We start from the raw sequence: 26,094 nt of genomic DNA, 5'->3' as shown, positions 1-26,094 counted from the left end.
CAAATCCCAACAAAGTCAGTTCCCTGGGAATCAGACACTCTGCATTAGCATCCACTCTGTCGGAGATGTTGCAAGGTTGTTTGAAGAAAGATATTTCTGCAGGACTCAAGGACTCACCTGCAAAGCAGGAGGGCACGATGAGGGAGGGGTTTTCTGTTCTCCCAGCCTCACATTTTACCAAGTGCAAGTGTGATTTAACACTTTACATCATCCAGTCTGAACTGTCACCAGCAGGACCTTCATCCTTAGGTCAAGCTGAAAACAGTGCTGGCAAAATATATTTCATTGCTCTCACCCTTTTTTGTAAAATTATTATTATTATTATTATTATTATTATTATTATTATTATTATTATTATTATTATTATTATTATTATTATTATTATTATTTTGGTATCTGCTGTCCAAAAGTCTCCGTTATTCCAGTAAAAAAACTGAGCACGGTGTGTTTCTCTGATTAAGTGATGAGCTGTTCTGGAGAGAAGAGTGGTGAGCCTCTCACAACGCATCACTTTAATTAAGTTTCCCTTGTGGTGAGTGTCTGAGGATGACAGGCAGTTCAGAGGACTCCCCACATGCCAGACATCTCGCAACCACTCCTCATTTTATGCCAGTCTGAGTTTTTTCCTGCTCTGACGATTGCTGGGTCTCATCAAGCCGAGTGCCTAAGAGTCCTTGTGCTGAGCAAGTCAGAGATGCAGCCCCCCACTTACCACACCCTGCAGCTGCAAAGTAATGCTATAAAAACACTTAATGAAGTGTGATGCTTGCAAAACACCCAGCTTGTTCCTCCAGGGAACAGGAATGCCCTCAGCTGTGATTAAAGTGATGCTTTGACCCAAGAAGGGGGAAGGCAGTGGTGTCTGGCTGGTGTGGTGGATCTCCTTTCCTGACAACCTTCAAAACTTCCTTTCCTTCCCTGCAGTCCTCCAGCTGTAAGGAACCCCTTCCCAGCTGTGGCTGGCAGCAGGCACCTCCCTTGCATTTGCTCTTTTGTCCATTGGAACCCTCCAGCTGTAGCCAGGATGTGTCTCCCTGTCCATGGGTACCCAATCTCCTGTCACAGTCATTGGATCCATCAGAAAGTCTGTAGAATTAACTCATCTCCTCCAAAACATCTGGGCAGCTGAATAGCTCTATTTAGTGGCACCCCCATGTATTTAGTGACATTTCTTAGAATCACAGAATGGCTTGAGTTGGAATGGAACTCAAGGATCATCAAATTTCAACCCTTTTGCTGCAGGTTGTTCTCCTCATGTTCCAGCCTATGTGTGAGCATTCAAGGTCAGGCTAGAACAGGCTCTGAGCGACCCGATCAAGCTGTACATATCCCTGTTCATTGCAGGGGAGCTGGACTACATGACCTTTAAATGTTCCCTCCAACTTCCTGTGCGTTCAGAGCAACACTTTGCCCTTTGAAAGCTGAGGTTTATGTGTGCGCACAGTAATCAGTAGTTTAGTCTTCACTAAAAGGCTAAAGACAACTGCCCAGAAAGGGAAGGTTTATAAAGAAGCTTCCAAGTCAGCCCAGCTTGAGTGGATGGGCTAATGGGAGGGCTGACACTGCTAGTTAATCCCCCTGGTACAATGCCTCAAATGATAAAGTGCTTCCAGGTCCATGTATGATCCCGAGTGCAAGTGCCACCAAGCCCAAGCAATAAGAGATGTGGTAAGAAGGGTAAGTAAGTGAGGAAGGGAGGGAAGATTTAGTTTGGATGTCAGGGAGAAGTTCTTTACAGAGACAGTGGTGAGGTGTTGGAACAGCTGCCCAGAGAGGCTGTGGATGCTCCATCCCTGGAGTTGTTTAGGGCCAAGTTGGATGGGGCCCTGGGCAACCTGGTCTGGTATTAAATATGGAGGCTGGTGGTCCTGCCTGTGTTAGGGGGGGATGGAGATTCATGATCCTTGAGGTCCCTTCCAAGCAAAGCCATTCTATGATTCTCTGATTCTGTGAAGGGTCACCTTGGATCTGAATTCAACTTTATGTTTGTCCAGAGGCCTTCCATTGAAAAGTCTTTCTGCTTCTAGGCAACATATTTGGATTGTTTAGTGGGTCAAACACCTTGCATCTGCTATTTTCTCCCTCCAAAACTAATAGACATCATATCATGGCATGGTTTGGGGGTGATGGTGTTGGACTCTCTCCTCGCCTGCAGCAGCAGGGGTTGAAATGAACACATCACTCTAGTCAGAGTGCTAAAACAGACTAATACACACTGTGCTGTGCCTCATTTCCCCAGCTGCAGCCTGCAGACAATACCTCCTCACCTCTCAGGGATGTTTTGAAGACAATTGCACAAAAACGTTGAGGCCCTTCATTGCTATGGAAACAGGAGTCATTGAATTATTGCAAAGGGGTGGAAGGAGTCAAGTTGAAATGATAATGGAAATGCATTTGTGTCTCCTGCTCAACACTTACATGTAAGTCTTCATTCACTGGTTGCTTCTGCGTAGGTCTTTATTCTCTAGAGTTCCCATTGTGCATCCACCTAGGAGCTGAACACAAAACATCACCACTCCCTGTCCATGGGGCATGGTTTTCAGAAAGGGTTTTATTTAACTATATCAACACTCTTTATTTTTGAAGTCTTGTAAAATACACACGACTCCTCCTGAGTTTGTTTAGCTGGAACTGGCTTATTATAAACATCCAGTCGAGGATGTTAACTCCTATTATTTCATTGTCTGTCAGAAAAACAGATAAATAGAGGAAAAGTAAGCAGTTCCCCTGAGTGGACTTCTGTGCCAATACTAATGGAGATCTGAGAAAATATATTTATCAGTAGAAGAAGACAAATTTTGGGTAGAATAAACTTTTGCAGTAAGAGAGAGGACTGTATCAAAGCATCTCTTCTGCCCTCACCCCCAGATGGACCCCACTCCAGGTGGACATCTCCCCTCACAGCACCCATCTCTTCACAATAAAGCCTTGTTCCAGAGCAGAAGACATATTGTTCCCGGGAATGAACCTCTGACACCAGTTCAAGCAGTGACTAAGCAGGGATGAGGTATTGTTGCAAAGGAGAATAAAGTTTATTGCTAGCCAAATTCCAGTTTTTGCTGTCATGGTGCCAAAAAGCTGTGTATTTAAGCCCACTTAACTTAATGGTACTGCTCGTTTAGTTCAGGAGAAAAGGAAGGGTGATTATTTTGTTGTATCATGAAGAAAATGAAATGTCTTCACAAAGTTCAGTGCTCCCAGCTCAGTAATGTTGCACAGACTTCTATGCATGAAGCCAAACAGATCAGACCAACGTCTTGGGGTCCTCTCTCATCAGTGCTGGAGGAATCAAAGACAGGATGTGGCTCAAGCTTCCCAGCAAAGCTGAAGATTGATTAAGAGCTAGAACATGGCTTAGACTGGATTTGGGGAATGAGGAAAGGCAGGAAAAGCTGGATAAATGGCTCTCCTGCCCTTGCTGCTCCTTGACAGCCTGCTGCCATAGATAAATGGCTGTATACTTAAGAACTTGACTTCAACAATTGGTCTTGATGACTCCAGTTTACTTACCGCCCTGAATTATCCCGAGCCTCTGACATGCAGCACAATGTGCTGGGTGCAAGAGGATAAGCCATTTTCTGTTGACCATCTCTCTTCCAAGCTGTGATATCTTCATAAAGCTCCTTCACACTTTGTATTGCTGCTAGTCACACTGTAGGGTGAAGTGCCAAAATCTGCTGTGGATGCAGGGAGTGACACCAAGAGCAGCAAGATCGACTCCAGCATTCTCCTACGCAGGACAGTGTTCCCTGCTTCCCATAGCAGCTCTGTGTTTGCTGTCAGCATCTTGTGGGAGGAAATGCCAGCTCTGAATTCAACTGGAGCAATAAATCACACAGTGTACCTCAGCTTTAGTTGTTTGCTCTCTGCTGATGGAAAGCTCTGCCCTCAGCTAATTGTCCAGGGGAATTTATTTCAACATTTCCTCCAAAATAATAGATATCCGAATCTGGCACTGACTTTTTGAGGATCTTCTGTTCATTAGCCTCTGAATTTCTTTAGGTAAAATCCAAGGAGCACTTGACTAGAAGGACCACTGAGTTCATCCAGTTCATATGGCTACAGCAGATGTGGTCTGAATCTGCCCCAGCACAATAATCTCTTCCAGGATATGGACACTAGCACTGACCTGACTTGTCCAGTCCAGTTGTCTCATGCCAAGCAAGCAGATGAGACAATGCCCAAGTCATCTACAGGAGAGCACAGGCTGATGGCAATGCCTGATAGGTAACATGAAGGAGACCACCCTGCTCTGGTGCAAGAGAACCAAGCTACATGGACTCAGCCTGAACAGCATTATTTGACTCCAGGGCTAAAGAACATTTGTTAGTACAATGGATAAGGCCATAGAGCCCAGATAGATATGTAAGAATACACTAAAAAAGCTTGAAAGCCACAAGGACTTGGAAGTCATTTAACAAGATAGTTGGAAGAATCCAGAACAAGCACTTATATAGGAATTAGGTATGATTAAGTTTTTTATTCCACTCCCTTGCCTATACCAGTGGCTGGATTTGTATTTAAGATTTGTTAAAGTGGGTCACATCCCCAGACAGCAAAGGATAAGTGCTAGTCCTAGCTATTGCTGCCCCATGCTGAGCCTTCTTTTATGGGTAGTGCAAACCTCCGCAGCAATTAGTTATGAGGAGAACACTTAATGCTTAACTTTTAAGCAGCATAGATTTCCATATGTGTCTATTATATATGCAGAGTGTCATTAAATTTTTATTGTGCTATTCTGCAGGAAAAACAATACAACACAAAAATTCACAACAAAACAAGCCAGCAAGCGGGGAAAGTTTGAATATAAATGGGGTATGTTTATCTCATGTGATAGTCTGACTATAGATGAAACAGGGGTGTTTTAGGTCTGTTTACACAAAAGAAACTTAAGAGTCTTGTCTGATAAGAAAAGGGTGAATTCTCTGAGGTCTTTGTTGACACACTTGGTGGATAAGTTAGCCTCAAGCTAACTAATGGATACAGCTCTGCAACGACACCGCTGACAATATTGGAAAGCCTCATTAGTTTTGGTCTGTTGCATTTTCCTATAGATAAAGGGAGAAGGAGTCATGACGTAACAGCAGTAACAAATAACAGTTGGAAACACGCTGCAGCAATTGGAGCTCCCATCAAGTATTGAGCAATGAGGGTTCAGCATGATTGGATTTGGCTTTGTGGCTTGGCCCATTATAAAAAGAGGGATTGTTTGTAAAGCCCCAGCGTGAGATTAGATTTCCAAACTCTTCAAAGTCAGAGGGATGCTTGGATGGAGAGCAAAGGTTTGGGCTATTTGCTAAACAATAATAACAGCAGCTTCTGGTTGCTATGCTTGACCCAAATATTTCCTTAGAAACAAAGCACAACAGGAGCTGTTGCCAAGTCAGATGAAGAAGCTGATTTGAAACCAAAATCAAAATGTAAATAACAACAGCCCTTTGGAGGGAAAAAAGGATTACCATAATCCTGGTTAGGTAATCTGCAGGTGAAATTACCCACCTGGCTTCTGCTCAAATGACCTGTACAGCCACAAGCACTGCAGAGAAATGGAGGATTATTTGCTATTTCGTGATGAAGGAACTTCTGAAGAAGTTTCTGGTTTCAAGTTTAAAACAAACAGGAACAGCATGTTTCTTATTCATTTGGAAATTTGCTTCCAGATGGCATCCATAAAAAAACATGCCCATAGTAGATGTGCAGGAAATCATAGAATCACAGAATATCCCTAGTTGGAAGGGACTCACAAGGATCATTGAGCCCAACCCCTGGCTCCATACAGGACCACCCAAAATCCAAACCTGACATCTGAGAGCAGTGTCCCAATGCCCCCCAAGCTCTGGTAGCTTAGGTCTATGTCCATTGCCCTGGGCAGCCCGTTCCATGCCCACCGCACTCTCGGATGCTCCTGTGAGGAGTTACAGGATGTCACGAGGCCTCCCCTCAGCCTCCTTTTCTCTTGGCCAAACAAACCAAAGAACCTCAAGCATTCTGTCATTCTGGTGTGGGCTGCCAGCTTCTCTAGGAGAATTCAGCAGGAGACAGTGTCAAAAGCATTGTTGAAGTCAGGACCTCATGCTGAAGATGTACTACATCAACAGCCTTTCCCTCATCCAACAGGTGGATCACTTAGTTAAAGAAGAAGATGAGGTTGGTCAGGCAGGACCTGCCTTTCATGGGCCCGATCCCCTGGTTGGCAATTTTAGATGTTGCTTTAATTGTTTTAGAGCTTCACTGCTGTCTCCAGTGTCTTTGTATGAGATGGGTGTGGGTTACTTGTCCCATCCTGTTTCTAAACTGAACTCTTTCAGCCCTATCTAGGCGAGTCTATGATGACTCTCCTTGCTGTGACAGACCCTATAAGCTTCCTGAAGACTCCAGGTTTAGTCCCCAGTGTATCAACAAAGGTTATAGCTATTTTAAATGCTCTTACCTCACCTATCAGTGCATCAGATTTGAAGGAAGGATTTTCACACATGACCTTGTAGGAGAGCGGTCCAAGTATCTGAACATAGAAAGGTCGAAGTTGATTGGACTAAAACCAACGACAGCCAGCCTGGGTAGCTGGAGATGACAGGTACATTAGGAGCTGATTTCTCAAGGCCAAACTACACCTAAAACTTTCAGAATACACAAACTCCTGACTTTGGGGTGGGCTGAGTTTTCGATGTCTCACCCAATTCACCAAAGAGTGCTGCCTCAGCCACCGGAGCATTCAAATAATGCTGAAGACAATGTGGCCAAATTGGTTGGGAAAATTCATGGTCTTCGTTAACAAATACATCTGGCTGCTCTAAATGTTCAGATTTTGACCCAATCAGAGAGATTGTTCTAGCAAAGTGACCAATATGACATCTTTCAGCCTTTCGGAAATGAAAGAGCCAAGTGTCCCTGTCCTCAAGCAGCCTCTTGGGTATTCAAAGGGTGAAGACTTTTTCTGGTTTAATTTCTTCATAAGGGAGGAGAATGTGCTTTTCAGGAGTCAGGAAATAAACAGCCTTCAAAAATAATTTGATATTCACATGACAGTCGGGTACATTTGTAGTTATCATAATTAATGCCAGCAGATGTGGGGAAGGATAATAAACCCTGTGTTTAATTCTCTGGCTATTAGACCATGATAACATCACATTCTGGAGACACCCTCAAATTACCAAAAACCTGCTAAATCCATGCCCTGACAGTGTAGCATCACTGGAGTGGATCTAGAAACTGTGCACATTCACGTTTTCAACCTACTGTCTGGAAGCTGCTCATCCCCATTACTGGTCACACATACCTCCAGGTCCTATAACCAATCATGATACATGGCACTGCCACAAAATTTCTCTCTGTTCCAGCTCTGGGTTTTCACTGATGTGTTTACAGCTGCACAGTCATCTGTCCCACGCAATCTGAGGGAAACCTTGTGCCCAGGCAAGTAATCTTTCATCTAAAGGGATGGCTAACTCTTCAACATTTGCCTGAGCATCTTCTGGGCTAAGAAGAAATCTGAAATAGATCAGGAATGGCGAGTCCTGCTACTAACAAATTTAAGGTGAAAGAATTTGGGAAGAAGAGAAGACTTGAATGTTTCTTTCCACAATCATAGAATCACAAAATCATAGAATGGCCTGGATTGAAAAGGACCTCAAAGATCATCTAGTTTCAACCCTCCTGCTGTGTGCAGGGTTGCCAGCCACCAGACCAGGCTGCCCAGAGCCACATCCAGCCTGGCCTTGAATGCCACCAGGGATGGGGCATCCACAACCTCTTGCAAATAGGCACAAACACACCAAAGCAGACTTTCACATTTCATAGCATCATAAAGGTCATGACATCCATCTGTTCCCCAGTGGCAAAGGCAAGATTTGATGATAGCGGCAATATATTAAATTGCATCAGTTGGGCTTTTTCAAGGACTCCCTGCTGATTCTTCCCATTAACGTGGCACTCAAAGAAAATGTTTCTGCATTTCTGTCATAAGGAATGATTTATTTCCTGGTTAAGGAAGTTATAAAAGTACCTGGAAGCATAAATGTTTGTGACAAGCCAACTCACATATAACCAGACTGTTTGTTTCCCTCATTCCCTCTTTCCAAAGAAAATTCCTCATCACATCATTTCTGCCCCCTTGAAATCCCTTTCAACCATTGCCCTCCACACTGCTGCTCAGCATCTTGCTATCTGCCAGGTTTTGTAGTGATTCCTGGAATGGATGTGGGGTTGTCTGGGGACAGCGCTGTGAAACATCACTTCTGTTGGTGACACTGCACACCTGGACTCACTTTTTAGGCTACAATTCTGCTGCTCCAAACAGTGCAGGGGGAGATCTGAACATGAACACCTTCAGATTCATTCGAGCCATAACCAGGACTTTGTTTAAAGCTTCTTTTGCTTCTCATTGAAATGAGAATAAAATTTCACAATATGATGTGCAATTATTAGAGAGCTTCCAGTTACCTTACATACATTATGAAACATTTTTTTCTAATGTTATTGCCTGGGAAGTTTAGATATAAATAGGTCCCCTGTTACTTGATATGTCATCTCCTCCTGTGCAACATCAGATGTCATGTGTAGTAATACAGCAGTGGCTTTTTGATGTTTGCAGTCTGAAGATGGCAATGCACAGCAGGACACAAGCAAGAGCAGCAAAAATATTGTTTGCCCTACTTTCCTAGGGAAATGAGTACAATGCAGCCATTCTGCCTTTGTGATTTCCTCTCTGTAAGTGTTTTTACCTACCTAGCCATTTAATGTTCTTTTTTACCCAGTAATTTTTGGACGTGCTGCCCAATTTCAATCACTTCTGATAGAAAGGTGGAAGCCTTGAAGGTGTTCTCCAGTTAAAGATTATCTGTCAATAGTCAGTGGAGAAAATCTTTCCTGTAATTCCAGAGGGAAAGGTTACAATAAGTTTTATTAGACATTAGAGGATTAACCACAGAGACCCATGGGAAGGCAGATTGCAGTAACTCCAGTGCTCAGAGCAATACTTCATAGCACCACATTACTGTAGTGAATAGAAGTGAGGGGTAGAAATACAGAAACACCAGAAATTCCAAGAGGTGCCACTAAAATGGGCTATGGGAACACATCTCCTGAAGTGCTCATTTGCTTTTGAATGTTAAATATCACCTTACAAATTTCTAGTCTACCTCTTGGCTTATTGAGGATAAAGACCATCATTTGAGTTCGCAATGTCTATAGTGTTCTTCTTATGTAACCTGCAAGTTAAAACAGTCTCACAGTCTTTAAGCCAGGTTCACGCTGGCAGGACATGTGTCCATTGGGAAAAAGGTGTTCTTAATTCAGGTTAATTTACGTTATACAAAATTCAGCACAGTTTGCAGACATGCTTCCCCATTTTGACTAAGGGCTGTTTTGTCTTGCTGCTGGATGAGGCGTTACAAAGGAGGCAAAGCTGGAGTCAGAGATGTGTGGAAGAGCTTTTAGTCATTACTCATTGACGGTGCTGTGGTAGTACTTTAAATCCTCGCCATCCTGAAAGGAATTTAAAACAAGGCTTTGGGCAAAAGGCGAGAGGCAAATATATTGGGAAGAGAGATAATAGCTTGGAGCTGACTCAAGTGGTAATGAATGAGTAGATTAAAACTCCTGCAAAGTAACAGTCTTTGAGTTTTTGGTTTGACTTCTATAGAACAAGATGACGTCTGCCTTCTACCTCCAAGGCAGCAACAACTTCTTGTCTGCTGTTTCCAGTATATGACACAGAGACTGAATCCAACCTTTGGGGATGGTGCTGAGTTTTGGTCTCAGTGAGCATCTGTAAGGCCAATGTGACCCTCTAAATATGTATATTGCTATTGCATCCCTTTCTCAAGGGTATCACACTGCTGCTCTCCTTACTCCTTGCATCAGTTTGAAGAAATGGGGGACATTAGGCAGAAGAAAGCATGATTTCTAACAGCAATCCTTTAAGCCCTGTGTGAGCACCCATCCTGAATAAGAAATCTGTCTGTCATAGCTTTCCCATGCTCTGTGACCCTACAACCTAGTTCAGCTCTTCTGATAGTCCCTTCCTTGTGTCCACATATCTTTGTCCAAGAGCTCTTTGTTAAACCCCTCCAAGCAGGGCCACAAATGGTTGTGAGACATCTCAAGTGGCCCATTCTAGTGCTTCCAGCTGTGACATCAGCATGAACCCTCCTTGACCAAGCTCAGAGAATCCCCGGCACCGGCTTTGCCTGCCCACACAAGGCATCCATTATTTAGTCTGTTGATATAACCCCCTCTAACACACCCCCACAAGGCTGTCTGGAGCTCCTTGACATTTCTGTGCTCCAAGATAGCTTGGCAACAACAAGTAGCATGCAGGAGACAGGACCTCATGCTGAAAAAGGAGAGGTTGTTGAGAAGTGCTTGATGCAGTTTTACTGACCCAGTAGGATGGGCCAAAACAGTGAAGAAAAAAAATAAGGAGAAAACAACACTCACATTTAAGAAACCTTTCTCATGCTGGTGGTAAGAATGTGACACCTGCCTGTCTTAATTTCTTTTTCTGACAGATTTGAAATGTTTGGATAAAGATTTTCTGGTCTCCCAAGGAGGTTTTTTCTAGCAAAATGCTTATAAATACTGCCCGAGTTCTTCATGACACAACCTATACTGCCCTGGGCTACAGGAGGGAACTGCAGGAAGGAACCAAGGGACCAAACACAGAAGCTGAAGCTGCTGCTCTTTTTCTATATTGAGCCAACTCATAAGGGAAGTAGCCTCAGGACTTCTCCAAAACAGTGAAGCAGAGGAGCGGATTTGCCTCTGCTGCTTCTCCCATCCTTCATGCAAAGCAGAAGTGATTTCTTCAAGGTCACCCTGTTGTAGAAAGAGTGTGGAACTCCGATTTCTTGCCTTCTCCATCAGTACATTGCTGATTTAAGAGGCATCAGAGACTGTCATCAGTAGAGCTACTCACTTTCTGAGGTTGTCTTATGCACCCAGGTGGACTTATCCTTAATGGATAATAATTATCCCTCTATGAGCTTTCTAACTGAAAGTCATTAACAGAACCAATGAGAGAAATCAAATTATTGTCCCACCTACTACTTCCAATTTACCTGCCAGTTCATCTTGCCCAGGATGTGCCAAATGCAGACAGGGCCTCCAGCAGTCACCAGGTAGCAGGCAACGAGTACAAGTGTCCTCATTGCCTGCCAAAGCAGCTAAAATTAACTGGCAAACTCTTCCTTCAGCTGCCAATGGATTTTATAACTTTGTCTGTTATCAGAACAAGTTTGACTTTTTTTTTTCCTGTGGTCAGAGCTGGCCTCAGAACAATACATCTCTCAGCTGAGGCTGTGACCACGAAGTCCAATATCAGTGGTCACAGATTCATGCTTTCATGGACACCAAATTTACCGTCTCTACTAACAAACACAAAAACATAAAGGTAAATGTGAGTACATGGCTTCAAGGATGCACGCCATGCGGGGATTAAGCTCTCTCATCATTTATTGTACCTAAAATTCACTTGCAGGCAGTGCAGCAGACTGGAAAGAAAGGGGAGTTTGCCTGCAATTTTTCCATTTTGAGGCACTATCTGACATAGTAGTACCCCTAAAACTGGAATACTTGCAAACCAGTTTGATGTCTAGAGCATAAAGATGCACTGTGCCAGCTGAAATCAAAATACCAAGGACTTATATTAACTCAGCAACGTGTAACAACTCACAATTATTATTTTTTTCTTCATCATCACTCATCCAGTGATGGGCAAAGGGGATATTTTGTCCTTGATGATGTTTGATGAAGTAGATTGAAGAAGACAGGACGCTGGCCTTGATAGCATTATGTTAGTCTATCTATGATTCAGGTTTTCTATCTACTGGTCCCTGGATGGTTCGATGTGTCTCCCATGTGTACTTCCCTGTTCATGCAGTGTTGTTTTCTGTTTTCTTCCTTGTGCTTGGTGTGTGCACATCTAATTATATTCTGTTCAAAGAGAAAATATCAGCATGCATGTACCTCCAGGAATGATGGATATTCCCATCTCTGGAAAGAGCACAGCTACGAATGGGAAGTATCTACAGGTCTGAAGTCAACACAGCACGCTAATGAAATATGTAAATCAATTAATATTATGATAATGATAAACCAACACTGTTATTCTTTGTTTCTGCTGAACTGCAGTAATAAAGGGACACGGGCAGTAAAGAAGGGAATAGAAGCATTCAAATGATCAGAGCAGGAAACAGAAAGATGAAGTCAGGTTTCAGTTCTGCTGGATGCTGATCTTGGTAAGAGCTCATTTTAACCATCTCTACTCTGTGCTGGTACTTTCCTGCCTCTTCTTCCTCATTGCTCATTCTCTATGCATGTTTGATTCTCTCCTGCTCTTCACAGCCTCCTGAAAATATGTGGACCCACAGAAAGATATCAATCTTCATTGGAAACAGTCTTCAACAAGCTCAGCTGCACAGACAACAGAATCTTAAGTAGGTTTTACATAGGGAAACTCTTGAATATGTTTATTGTTTTTGGTGCTGTCTCTTTCTATAGGAGATTTTATGATATAGTGGCTGCTGGAAAGGCTCTTGGTATAGACTCTTGTTGGAAAATGCACTATATGCAAAATGTAATGTTGTTGACATAACTTACAGATGACTGAAGCTCATCAACAGTAGCAAACAGCTGGTGTGAGTCAAGATGCAAATTAGTTTTCCATGGTAGACAGGAAGGCACAAATAATCATCTCAAAATGTAGCAGTAGAGACCTACTTCTGTCATTTAGGATCCTATGAAATTCCAGGACATAAACTTTCTTGGCCACATGGGAGTTTCTTGTTGGAAACAGCTCAGATACAATCCCTTTGGAGTCAAGATTCCTGCCATTGGTTTTCACAGTTGGAATGATGCTAGATGGTTCAAACAGAATCACACTGATCATAAATCTTTGATTTACTGGCTCAGATGAGAATGTTCAGTTTTCATTGGCCTTTTTGGTTCAGATGCCATTGGAAGGCAGCGCTGGACCCTAATTATAGGCATTCGTGAGTAATGCATTTCACAGCTGCTGTGCTATAAAAGGCAGGGGAAGGCTCGGACAGAAGCCAGAGTTTTCATGGCATGCTGGATGCTGACTGCCGGGTCTCCCTTTGGTGCAGAGTGGTTTTTCCCATGGGGAAGGCAGCCAGTGCCAATGTCTCCAGAAGCTTCACAGTAAAGGAGACAGGAACAACTGTAGGTATCATATGGAAGGAAGTGTCAATTAGGCCGGCCATGATCCTGAGATACCTTGTGTCCTGTCTGCCCTCTCCATTAATTTTATGTGTCAGGCTTTCTCTTCGCTCTGTTCCCTTGTCCTTGAAGATGTCACAGGCATCCCCAGAGCCTGGGACTTTGGAAGTGGCAATACCTCTCTTATGCGCAAGTACATCTGATGGCTTAGAGCTAGGTGCCAGCTATAAATAGTGTGATAACAACCTGAAAATACACAGAAGGACACAGCTGTGATGGCAGAGAGCTGTCACCATGTGCAGGAGATGCTGCTTTCCCTGCCACTGGCAGTCCAGGAACTGTGTGCTGTCCATGGAAGGTGTCCAAGTCTCCATGTGTTCAGACAAGGAAGAATTCAAGCTCAGCCCCCCCCTTTCTCACAGCCCCTGCTATTTCTATCTCCCTTTCGTGTGTGTGTGTGTTGTAAATAGATGCAGCCTTTAAATAGCCATGACTTCAGATTGTTGGTTTTCAAATAAAACTAACTGATGGACCGTGGTCTCCAGACTAAGTCCAGACTGCCAAAAAATAAGCTCCCTGGGGCAGAGTCTGGTCTCTGCTTATATCCTTAGTCCTAGGAACTGGCTGGATCAAAACCAAGACCTTCGGGATGTATTACCTGGATTATTTGGTGCCTGGCTTTGTTTTTCTTTAAGTGACTGGATTACAAAGTTCTAAATTTCTGGATATTCCAAATTTTTGCTGGAACAGCTGCTCAGAGATTCTTTGGATGCCCCATCCCTGGAGGTATTCAAGGCCAGGTTGGATGGGGACCTGGGCAGCCTGGTCTCATATTAGATATGGAGTTTGGTGGCCCTGCAAGCAGCACTGGGATTGGAGCTTGATGGTCCCTGGGGTCTTTTCCAATCCAGGCAATTCTATGATTCTGGAATGAACATAATTTGAATGAAATGTGTCCTTGTATGGAGAACTGTGATGGACTTGGCGACAAAGCTCTGGATAGCCCAGCACCTAGCTGGAGGCAATGAGCAACAAATGGGATGTAAAGCTATGCAGAGCTTGACTCCTTGCTTCAAATATGTACAGCAGATTATAGCGTTTGTGGTGTTTTATAGTTCAGATGAGGAACATCCAGTTCTCCAGCAGCTTCCACCCAGTTATAACTAAAGCTTGCCCTGAACCAAAACTTCCATGCCTCTGCCAGCAAGAATCAATGTATTTATGCCAGATCTGATCACACCTGTATCAAAACTGAGCTTATTAACCTGATGCATGAGATGAGTGAAATGGTGGATCCAAAACCAAGGAGGCTGTGGATGCCCCATCCCTGGAGGCAATCAAGGCCAGTCTGGATGTGGTTCTGGGCAGCCTGGTCTAGTGGCTGGCAACCCTGTACATAGCAGTGGGGTTGAAACTAGATCATAATTACAGTCCTTTTCAACCCAGACCATTCTATGATTCTGTGCTGGTTTTAAAACCTGCAGAATGCATCAGCTGTTAAAAACATCTGCAGTTCTGCATGCTGAGGGAAGGAGGATCAGGTTTTTCTGGGCAAAACTTTATGTTGACTGGCCTCATAGCAAGTGTTATGATGTGTAATGCTGTCCAGAATCACAATGCATTCAGCTCCTCATGCACTGAGTACAGCAAGCAGGGTGCGGCATTCACTGACGCATCTTTCCTTGACAACACTGACCTTGACCATTGCTAGAAGTAGGATTTGGGCTGGAACAGTATCCACAGACAGCAGGGCTGGCTGTTTGGTTTGGCTTGGCAGTGTCCCTGCAGAGCTGATATAACAGTCTGGTTCCTCCAGACATGGTTCAGAAGGAAGAGCTCATCAATGTGGTGAAGTAACTCAAGTCTCCACACTAGGGTGGGGCAAGCACGTATCTTCAACATGACAGCTAAGCCAGCTCAGTCCTCGATTAATTCATAAAACAGGGACAGTGTGAGAAATCCTGAAATTCTTGGCTTCTGGCAGAGATGCTTGATAGCATCACAGACAAGTAACTTTATACAACCAGCTACACATTGGCCCTTCTCCCCTGTAGGGGCACTTTTAAGGATCGTGTGAGAATTTCCAGCAATGCAAAGCAAGTGCAAACAAGTCCAAGCAATCTCATCCACAATTTTCCTGTTACACATCTGCCATGTAGTGGGACCAGGATTTCCCTTCACTTCTCTTTAGGGACTTTTGAGGTTTTTAGTCGTTGTTTTCTAGAAATGAACATATATGGGAAAGCATTCAGGGCAGTCTCAATGTGGAGAAAAAAGGTTTACAAAGCTATCAAACCCCACAATACAAAGCTACCCTTTCCATTTTGTGTCATTACTCAAGCAAACTTCACTGCTGTTTTTGATTCTCTGATAGGGGAGTTTTGCTGTCTGAGTTCTGCCAATATAGGGGAAAAAATTGTAATGACTGACACAGACACAGACAACATGTGTAGCATCAACCAGCCCATATTACAGTCCTTTCAGTGCCTCTGGCAAAGGCTGAACTCATCAGGTTACACATGTGCACAACAGAATTGGAGTGGGGTGTATTTAACAGAAAAAGAAGAGTTTCAGTTCATCCTGGATGTAGTAGTCTAGCCTGGTTGAAGCGCAAGAGTTTTCCACAGTTATTGGCCCACAAGGGGTCAGGGTTCACTTTCAGTGCTTTCAACTCTCACCCCAAACTCTCTGCAAAACTAGAGAGCTCTACAGGGTCAGATTTCAGCACAAATCCAATGGGAGGCCCTGAATCTTGACCCCACATTAGATGTGCTCAGCCTGTCATCTCCACCCAGACTGCAGTCAGGGTGTTGACACAGATGCTCCCTAGCTCAACATCAGATGTGCAAAGCCTCATTGAGGATGTTGGCATAGCTGGGGACAGGTAGGACAAAGCTGCTCTGCTGTGATCAAACAGCTTTGGGGCAGCCTCCCCTTTTAAGCCATGGCACTTAGGGATGTGGTTTAGTGGGCATGGTAGTGATGGGCTGATGAATGGACTGGATGAACTGAGCAGACTCCTTGTGATTCTAAATCTAAGGGGTATGATACAAGTGTAACATCTGATCCTTGCCGCTGATCTAGCTCTACTTGTTCCTGGACAACTTGTTGTGAAGGGAGTGACTTCACCTCTATCTCTACACACAATGTAGATACATCCAGACTCACTAATGATGGTCTGATTGAGGAAAGAAGGATAGAAGTTTTCTTTCATCTCTTAGAATCATGGAATAGAATCGTAGAATCACAGTGGTCATCTAGTCCAGCTGTTCATCTACCACAAATATCTCCCCACTAAGCAACATCTCTTAATACAACATCTAAGTGTTTTTTAAGCACCTTCAGGGATGATGACTCAACCACGTCCCTGGGCAGCCCATTACAGAGCCTGACTTCTCTTCTGGAGAAGAAATGTTTCCTAATGTCCCATCTGAACCTCCTCTGGCACAGCTTGAGGCCATTACCTCTTGTCCTGTTGCTAAAGAGGTCAACACTTGCCTTGCCACAACCTCTTCATGCTTTGGTGTTATTTTGGTCCAAGGGGGAATAAATAATCTTTTCCTCTTCTACTGAAGGATTGAAAGGAATTAATAAGGCATCACATGTAGGACATGTCAAATCTTTCAGCTGAAAGCCTTCTCCCACAGTCACATTCTGACTCCTTTGCTCCTGTGGTGCTGTATGCCATTTACTGCAGACACACGATGGAGAAAAGCATCACACTGCAGAAATGGAAATATCAAGTCCCCAGTACTAGAAATGCTTCTCCTAAGGGCTCAGAAAGCTTTTCCTGGAGGAGAGCACCAGCAGCGCTGCTTCAGCTCAGCTGAGCCTTCCCTGCATTAAATAACTCCTGCTATCTAAAGCTGTAGAGATCTGAGCACTCGCCTCCCCCCTCCCCAGGTCTCCAATGTTGTGTTGGTGGGGGCACTGCAGCATCTCATTAGGTTTTTTTGTATTAAGGCTTTATGTACAATGAGGAGTTTTGAGTGAAGTGATGGAGGGCAGCCAGTTTGTGTGGGACTCTTTGTCTTAGGTTTTGTAAGAGCAAGTATTGTGAAGGCATTTGACGTGCCCAACAACAAGAACGTAAAGGCAATTTAATGACATATTATATTTAATTGGGGATGTAAAAGGAGGAAGAAGAAATTGCCGGCCTGAATTGGTGCCTGAGAGCTCAGGTGGGAATTTATTGTAGTGTTTCCCAAGACTGCCAATTGCCCATAGCAACATATTGTGTAGGAACCCAGCATCCACTGCAGAAGTGATGAAAGGCCCAGAGATGAAGGCAGAAAAGTGGTTGAATGGTTTGGGGAGGGAATAGCAACTCCAGGTGGGCTTCAATTAATACAAGAAGCCCTTAGGGAATTCTGTTGCGCATTACAGAGGCCTGTGGAGGAGTAGAAGTTTTGAGTCCCTCACTGGCAAGGAGGTGATGGGTTATCAGCAGTTAAACATTTATGAACACTTACTTAGTCTGCAGAAAGCACAAGAAGCCCAAAACTGTGAGTTCTGCTCTTGACTTTGGCTGTGGCTTGGTTCATATGGAAGTTTAAGATAGGGAAGTGGGTGGGAAACATTGGATGCAATTGGAGATATCCAGTTGGAAGCTTACCTCTTCCAGGCCTAAAATCTGAAGTGCTGTGGGTGAATGTGTGTGTTGGTGGCTACTGAGAGGGAGAGCAGCAGGCAGAGGAGAAGGAAGAGAAGTTCCAGGAAAGATATTAGAGGTGATCACCCCATATTGTGCAGAAGAAAGCAATTTCCAAGGTAGTTCTACAGATAGGGCAGGATTTGGTGGTGGTGTCAGTAAGAAAACACATCTCTCATCCTAGTGCATCAGGAAACGAAGGTGACTGATAGATGTGAATTGATCTTTACCCATCCTTTTGGAAGGATTGAGTGTGTTGGGTGAGGCAAAGCAAGCAAAACACACCTACATCTTCCCCCTTCTCCTCAATCCCCAAAGAAAAAGAAGCTTCATTTCAAGCATGAGAAGGGAAAACTTTAAAATAGTCTTCCTGGGAGGTCCTGAAGAAACAAGGCTGTCAGTGGAGGCAGCCAGTTGCCCTTCTGATTTGAAATCCAGCTAATTAGCTCTGACGCACGGCACTTCAGATCTGAGCAGGACGTGAAGCAGCCGGGTTTGATATTTCCAGGCTTGTCAGCCAGTGCATTAAAAAGGAAATGAGCTCCATCACAGTGAGGGAGCAGCGGGACTAATGAGGCACCCTGGGGCCATTTGGCAGAGCAGGAGAGAGACCGCCTTGATGGCAAAGACTTCCTTGTCTGGCCTTCTGGTGGGACCCTATGAGACTGAGTGCTGCTAATGGAGGGGAAATTCCTCCTCCAGGGGACTCTGTGGGGATTCTCAAGGGTTGAAAAGATCACCGAGAAGAAAGTGGTCCTCAAAAACAGCACAAATGTACAGCAAAGTGCAAGCTCTATGCAGCAGAATTCTCTCGGTACTACATGATGCAAGAGGATGAGACGCAAGAGGATGAGATGTAGCCGTCATTGGGGATGCTAAGCAGGAAACAGGAGTCATTTCTGTTTCTTGTGCTGGGCATGGTATAGGTGCAACTCCTTTGTTCCTCTGTGCAAAAATCTGCTGAGTTTGGATTACAGTGCATGCTGATGGTATTAAAGTCCACCTGCAACTGGGAAAAAAACCTGCATTCAGACATATCAATACACTTAACAGGTAGTTTTATCTCTGGTGATGTTGTGAAGGCACAGCTACTGCTGAGAACTCTGAGGCAAGTAAAGCTTCATGGTGATATAACAAATCTGGGTGTCAGAACTTTGCCACATACGAGTTTTTCTAATAGGCAAATGGAACTCAACTGGAAATTGAGCATCTAAATTCTTAAGGCCAAGTTTCTCTATATAAGGGTTTGTAACTGCTGGAATAAAGCACTGTTTATCATAGAATCATTTGAATTGGAAGGGACCCTTATACGTCATCTAGTCCAACTCCCCTGCAATGAACATGGACATCTACAGATAGATCAGGTTTCTCAGAGCCTGGTTTATCACTAAGCCAATTGCATTGATACCACCAGACTTCAGAAACAGTACTCAAGCTCAGCTGATGGCTTATCAGTAAGTAAACCCAACTTCTTCAGCTGGAGTTGTAGACCTGATGCAGAGGTTCTCCAGGCGCTTCAGTAGTAAAAGTGATGTCACTATATCAATACAAATCTTTCCTAACCAATTCTGCAGCACAGGTCAGGAGGTTACTGCTGCCTTTAATCAGTTATGTATTGAGAGCTGCAGCATTCTGCTGGTCATTGAGGTCTCCAATACCTTCCTGGAGAGCAGAGGAACCCAGTGGAACTTCATGCTGCTGGTGGTAGACGTGATGCTTGCATCCAAGACCAGAGAGGTGGTGGATATATGGAGACAATCAAGGTCAGGCTGGGCAGGACTCTGTTCATCGCTGGGGAGTTGAACTTGACTTAAATGTCCCTTTCAAGTCAAGGGCTAAAACAGGGGAAAGACAGAGGATGTATGTTGTGAAAGTCACCAGAATGAGACCAGCAAAAAGAGATTTTCATTCCAGTGCATCACTGAAGGAATCTCACCCCAAAGGGAGGGCTTAGTGAAAGACAATATTATGCAGGTAATCTATCGTTATGCTTCAGAGAGCATAATAAGTTTACATGAAAGGGTGAGAAAGCCATTTTTCACACGGTTGAGGGTATTGTACAGCACACCGGCTGCATCCTGGGAAGATTCTCATCTTCCCAATGAGCAGTTGCTATCTGAGAAGATGGGATTAACAGGAACAAAGGTCTGGCAGGACCACTGGGCTGTAAAAATTGGCTTTGTCTGAGTACTCATTCTTTTCCCTTTCCTCCCCCTTGAAAACACTCATCAAAACAGATCACAGTTCTCTGTCCCACCAGATTGGGAAATGCTCTGCTGTTTGCATTGAGAGGCAGGCATGTGCAAGCAGAAGTCAGAAGTGATGGACTTTGCTTGAGCTGGGAATTTGCAGTGTTGTAAAAATATTGTAACACTTAGCACAGCTACTGAAGCAGACAGGAGATGGAAGAGCAGCCCTTATCTCAAAGAACAAAGAAAGGTTCCCATATGTTGATACTCCAAATGAACTCAGCCTACCATTTGCACAGGCCCAGGCTTTGTATATAAAAAACGTTTTAGATTTCAGAGTGCATCTGGCATAGCCAGATTCCTTTGCCTAGCAGCAGTCTTTTACCTTGTTCCATGAAGCAGCTCCTATATGTCAGGCATGGGAAACATTTAATTGTGTTCTAAGAGCTCTTGATATCAATCATGTGCATATGATTTGCATCTTTCTTTAAGGTGCTTTCCTTTCTTTGCCCTCAGTTTCATTGTAGAGCCATTTCTGTCACCTCCATTATCTTGTGTTGGACATGTCCTGTCCAGTTCCCATCTTGCTCCTTTTTTTCCTTTGTACACAGAGATAAGTATTTCCTCAAGGATTTCACTGCTGAACTTAAGCAACATTTGTAGAGAGAAAACATCTTTTATTAGGCCAGCTACTTTAACTGGTGGAAAAAAGAGAGAAAAAAAAGGAGCTCCCAGGCACATCAAACATTTAAGCCAAATGATGATGGATGCAGACTGAGTCACCAGCATCACCAGCATCTCATTACAGTGACAGGCAAAAGTTGACCCACTCCAGGGCATGTAAGCAAAAAGAAAACCCTAGAAAGTCACATATAATTGTCACAGATTTTAAGATCTTGGTAGACTGGAGCCAGTCAATCTCTTGCTTGCAAATACCTCTGTTATGATTCAGATGTCATGGCCTTCCAAGTATTCTCTAATCCTTTATTTCCCAATGCACTCCTGGTATAAATGAAGCCATTCACACAGCACAGAAGAAGCCCTGACCCCAAGCTCTGATTCAAGGAGTTTGCTTTATAAAAGTGTGTGTTGTGCTGAAAGTGCTCTGTGAAGATGTGGAGTATCACAGAGATAACTGCAGTTGCATACAAATACAGCTGGAAACTGAGACTGGATGCACAATGGGCACGGGGTTATCTGGATGATCCTCACACTGTCCAGAAAGAAAAAGAAGATTTAGAAAGAGGACAATGAAGAAAGAAGGACTGTTGGAACCATGTTGCATGCAGAAATTCGGCTCTAATAAGGTGTTCCAGAACTTCTTTCGTCACTCTACTTGGGATAACAATAGGGAAGGATCTTCCAAACCTTGCACACCCCACAACCACTAATCAAATGCTCAAGTAAATACAAGAAGGTCACTTCCCACCACAGGCAAGTCCCAAGAGCATCTCTGCCTGCCCTCTGCAATCAGTTGGCCACATGATTTTGCATGAAGGGCTCATCCTGGAGACCAGAGCCCCCCATCCAGTAATAAATTAGCAGCAATTAATTAATTAGCAGGCTGGATGTGTCTCTGGGCAGCCTGGTATAGTGGTTGGCGACCCTACTCATGGCTGAGTGGGTTGAAACTAGATCATCTTTGAGGTCCTTTTCAACCCAGGCCATTCTATCATTCTGTGATTAAGCAGAGCTCATCAATGTGGTCCTAAGTGGACCTCCCCTGTACTGAATGGGAGACACACTGGATCTTGCCTCTTTCCATTTCTGGGGCTAATTATTACCAGCTAAACAGCACCAGGCTTTTCCTTTTTCTTTTTGCCATGCTTGTTAGCATTGTTTCTTCCAGCAGCTTTTCATCTCAATGGAGGCAATTGTGCCTGGCTGACATTTTAATTCTTTCCAGCTGCATCTGAACAAAATGACACAAATTAAGTGGAAGGGCTTGGGGGAGAGGGGAAAGGGAGCTCCCTGCCCCCATGCTCTGTCCCACAGGGAAGGTTTTGTGCTCAGTGCTGCAGGCGTTGAGGAGGTACCACAAGGAAAGGTTTAGGCCATCAGGCAGATAGCAGCAGCAGCCACAAAACTTCATGGTCCCTCCACTCAGCCCCAGGCATGCTTGGAGGCACCAGTGCTATCGCTATGGGCCCATTCCTATGGAAGTCCCAGTGGGAAGACTTAGGAAGGCTTTGCTAGTTCTCCCAGCAGAGCAGTGACACATATTTACCTTTTCTTAAAGACAGTTTTCTAATGTAATCTGTTGCAGTAGGTCTGTATCTTGATTTATGGATGCTGAGTAAATATGTTTAAGGGAGCTTCATACCATTCCATGAAGGGTCTTCTCAGGGAAAAAGAGATGTGCTGGCTGAAGGAATGTAACATAAAAAAAGAAGGGGTTAGCAAGCTGTGAATCTCTTTAAAAATATACAGGAATCCCAACTGCGAGCTAAGACCTCCCTGAGTAAGATGCTGCATAAATAAAGAATACAAAGCCTGCTAGTAGCCCTAACGGCAATGAGAAGACTAAACAAGTGCATTGGGATGATTGTACTTGATATATCATTTGTTTAGATCCTAAAATGTTTTAGAGGTCCCCAAGTGGCATGCTTCAGAAGCTAAGTATTTTAGCCTAAGCTATGCCAAAAAGAGATGTCAAGAGAAGAATTAAAGGCACGACATCCTAGCTGGAAGTATTAACCGCAGGGAACAAGATCAGGCTGGTTCACTAAACCACAGGGTTCTACACAATTAGACTGGTGCTGGATTAAGCTTGCCTTGAAACCCAGAGACCAAATTAGAGACAGACAGTTGCTATGTTTGTGCTTCTGCAGCCCCTAATTAGTGAGCTGGGGTGGAAAAAGATTAGGCCCTTCAGTGTTCCCTCACTTGAAGATCCTTTTGCTTGCGGTCACACCATGTCTACCAGCTGCAAGGGCAGTAGGAGCGTTGCCACTTTGCTTGGTGTCTGAACACGTTGGCCCTTCTCACATTTAGGAAGTATGTGTTTTTGACACTCACCTACTTCATTTGTGTTACATTTGCAGAGATTTTCTGAGGTCTTATAATGCCTGATATCCAGTGTCCTTTTCTTTGGTTGTTTTTTCACATTATGCTTTTTAATAACGTGCCTTTGGATCCTAGGTCCTGCCTGAGAGCCAAGAGTGTGTGCTATGGTCAGAAGGTGCAGCTGTGATTGCCACCTGAATTAGCACTAGTCTATGTGGCTCAGACACCAGGAACTCTTGTAGCCACATCACCTGGATGCTCCAACATCCCCAAGGACTTCCCATTTCAGTGCACTACAGGAGACAGCAGCTGGGACAGGAGCTAGTAAGCAACTGGAGAGACCAATGGACGTGCAAGGGACCATGAGGTAACCAGGCAATGGAGGATAAAGAAAGCAGGTAGAAGTGGCACACACACACTGAATCCCCCATGAGGTGTTAATCCTCACCTGAAATGCTTATGCTTTCTATACCCCAGCCTTCAAAATGTACCTATAGATCTGGACAGCCCCTTGGAATAGGCTGCCCAGGGAGGTGGTGCAGTCACTGTCCCTGGAGGTGTTTGATATAGATGTGGAATTGAGGTAAATGATACAGTAGGCTTGGTGGAGATAGGTTCATGGATGGTCTAGATGATCCTAGAGGTCTTTTCCAACCTTAATAATTCTATGTTTCCATTGTCATCAGACCCAAGTGCTTGCATAAGGAACCAAATAGCCAAAAACACTGCTCTGGTCTTGGGGCATCTCAAAGGCATCTCTGGAAGGTGATATGAATTTCAGTAGCCCCAAATCTGTTTCTGGAGGCATTTTTTTTGTTTAACTACAGAGTCAAGCATGCAGAGCATCCCAACCCACATGCCTCGGGAATTCAAATTGTTTTTAGTGGCAGAATAAATAGCACAGGAAGCACCACACCAGTGAAGAAGCTGAGATGTTTTCCATGAAACCTCATTGCTAAATATCTCTGCTGCCTCAAAAACTAATGTGAAGAGCAGACTGCCATTCACAAAAACCACCTTTGCCCCTTTCTTCACAATGTGCCATAGGCTACAAGACTCATTTTGTAGGTTAAAAAATTATCTTTTTTCTTTCCTTTTTCCTTTTCATCTTACATTTATTTTCTAATTTCCCTTTTTCTTTCTCTTTTCCCTTTTTCTTTCTCTTTCCCCCTTTCCTTTCCTTTCCTTTCCTTTCCTTTCCTTTCCTTTCCTTTCCTTTCCTTTCCTTCCTTTCCTTTCCTTTCCTTTCCTTTCCTTTCCTTTCCTTTCCTTTCCTTCCCTTCCCTTCCCTTCCCTTCCCTTCCCCTCCCTTCCCTTCCTTTCTCTTCTCTGGTGGTGCAGATGAGGAACCAAACAACAAGAAGGAACAAGGTGATTCTGGCAGGTTTCCTAATGACTGAGGAAACGTCACTGGGACTTGGTGAACTGAGAAATGAGAAGTGAGAGGGTGGAAACGCTTGCTGTTTTCAGCTTTTGTCATGATTTTCTTTATCATTAAAGATGTATTTGAACAGCTCTCCACAGGAGGCTGGAGCCAGGCTTTCATTCTACCATGCAGCTTACAGTACCTTCACAAATCCGTGCAGTCCCAAAATACTTGCAATCATAATTCAGCTCCAGGGCACTTATTTATTTACTGCATTATTGTGCATCTCTTCGTATCCTCAAGGCTGTACCTTTGAAAGGAAGAGGCGCAGAAAGGAGCAGAGGATGAATGAGATAATAATAATTTCCTGATTTATGAAGGGTTGTTTTTTTCCTGTTGATTCTGTTTAGTGCATGTGTTTGTCTTTTGTTGGCTTTGTTTTCATTTGCTTTTCTTGTGGAGAAGGCCCCTGTCCCAAAAATCGAATTCCTTAAGGAATTTAAAGGAAGGTGACATTAACCCTCCATTATTTCAGTTAGAGGTCTTGAACTTCAGGCTGTGGTTTCTTAATACATTTCCCTTTGCAGCAGCATCAGTTCAAACAATAGCCTCCCAGTCCTTGTCTCCAGCTCTTCCCCAGATGTCATTCCTGTCACATCAGGGTGCAGTGCTGCAAAGCTGTGGCTGAGTACAGTAGGAAAAAATGGAATCAGGGAAGCAAACAATTAGAAAGCAATCATCTGTTTTGGCTATGTTGTTTCTAAGCTGTATCCGTTCCTCAAAATTCTCATCAGAGCACCTGTGCTGGCAGGGAAAAAAGCATGGCAATCAGCAGTGTGACAGCATGAATGAGTAGTGGAGGAAAGAGAGCAGAAAAGCCATCAACCTCAATGTACCTCTGTGCTAAAGATTTAATTGATGCTTCTGTGTAAAGCTGTTCCATGAGGAAAAGATCTTGAGTCACAGGTCCTGCATCCCGCAAGCATACAGCCATGCCTGGAGCATCCACGATGTCAATGAAGAACCCTTCTCACCTCAGGGACCCAACAGAAAATCATAGAATCATGGAATCATTAAGGTTGGAATCTAAGATTCCAACCCCAACCCATCCCCACCATGCCTACTGACCACATACCTCATTGAAACATCCCCACTGTTCTAGAATACCTACAGGGATAGTGACTCCACCATCTCCCTCGGAAGCCTGTACCAGTGCATTGTGACTCCTTCTGAGAAGATTTTCCTAATGTCCCATATGAACCTCTCCTACAACTTGAGGCCATGATCTCTCATCCTATCAGTTACCTGGGAAATAAGGAGGCAGTGAGGACAGGAGTGCTCTGAGATCTGCGTAAGAAAAAAGTTTGGGAAGGTTCAGCTTCAGGTCTGCGTGTACTTCAGCTATGTTTGTGCACTCTGAAATCCATTGGTTTGTTCAGCCTAGAAAAGAAGAGACTGAGGGGAGACCCCTTGAAAGCCTGCAGCTCCAGCATCAGCCTGCATCTTCTCATGGCAGCCTGCAGTTCGTCACAGGGAGCAGATAGGCAGCACAGATCTCTGCTTTCTGGTAACAGAGACAAGACCTGAGAGTATGGCATGGAGCTGTGTCAGAGGAGAGTCAGGTTATGAGGAAAAGGCTGAGCCCCAGAGGGCAGGGGGCATGGAACAGGCTGCCCAGGGCAGTGGGCACAGCCCTGAGCTGATGG

This window comes from Coturnix japonica, chromosome 1, assembly GCF_001577835.2.
Source record: "Coturnix japonica isolate 7356 chromosome 1, Coturnix japonica 2.1, whole genome shotgun sequence".
Taxonomy (NCBI): Eukaryota; Metazoa; Chordata; class Aves; order Galliformes; family Phasianidae; genus Coturnix; species Coturnix japonica.
This window is presented reverse-complemented; position numbering follows the sequence as displayed.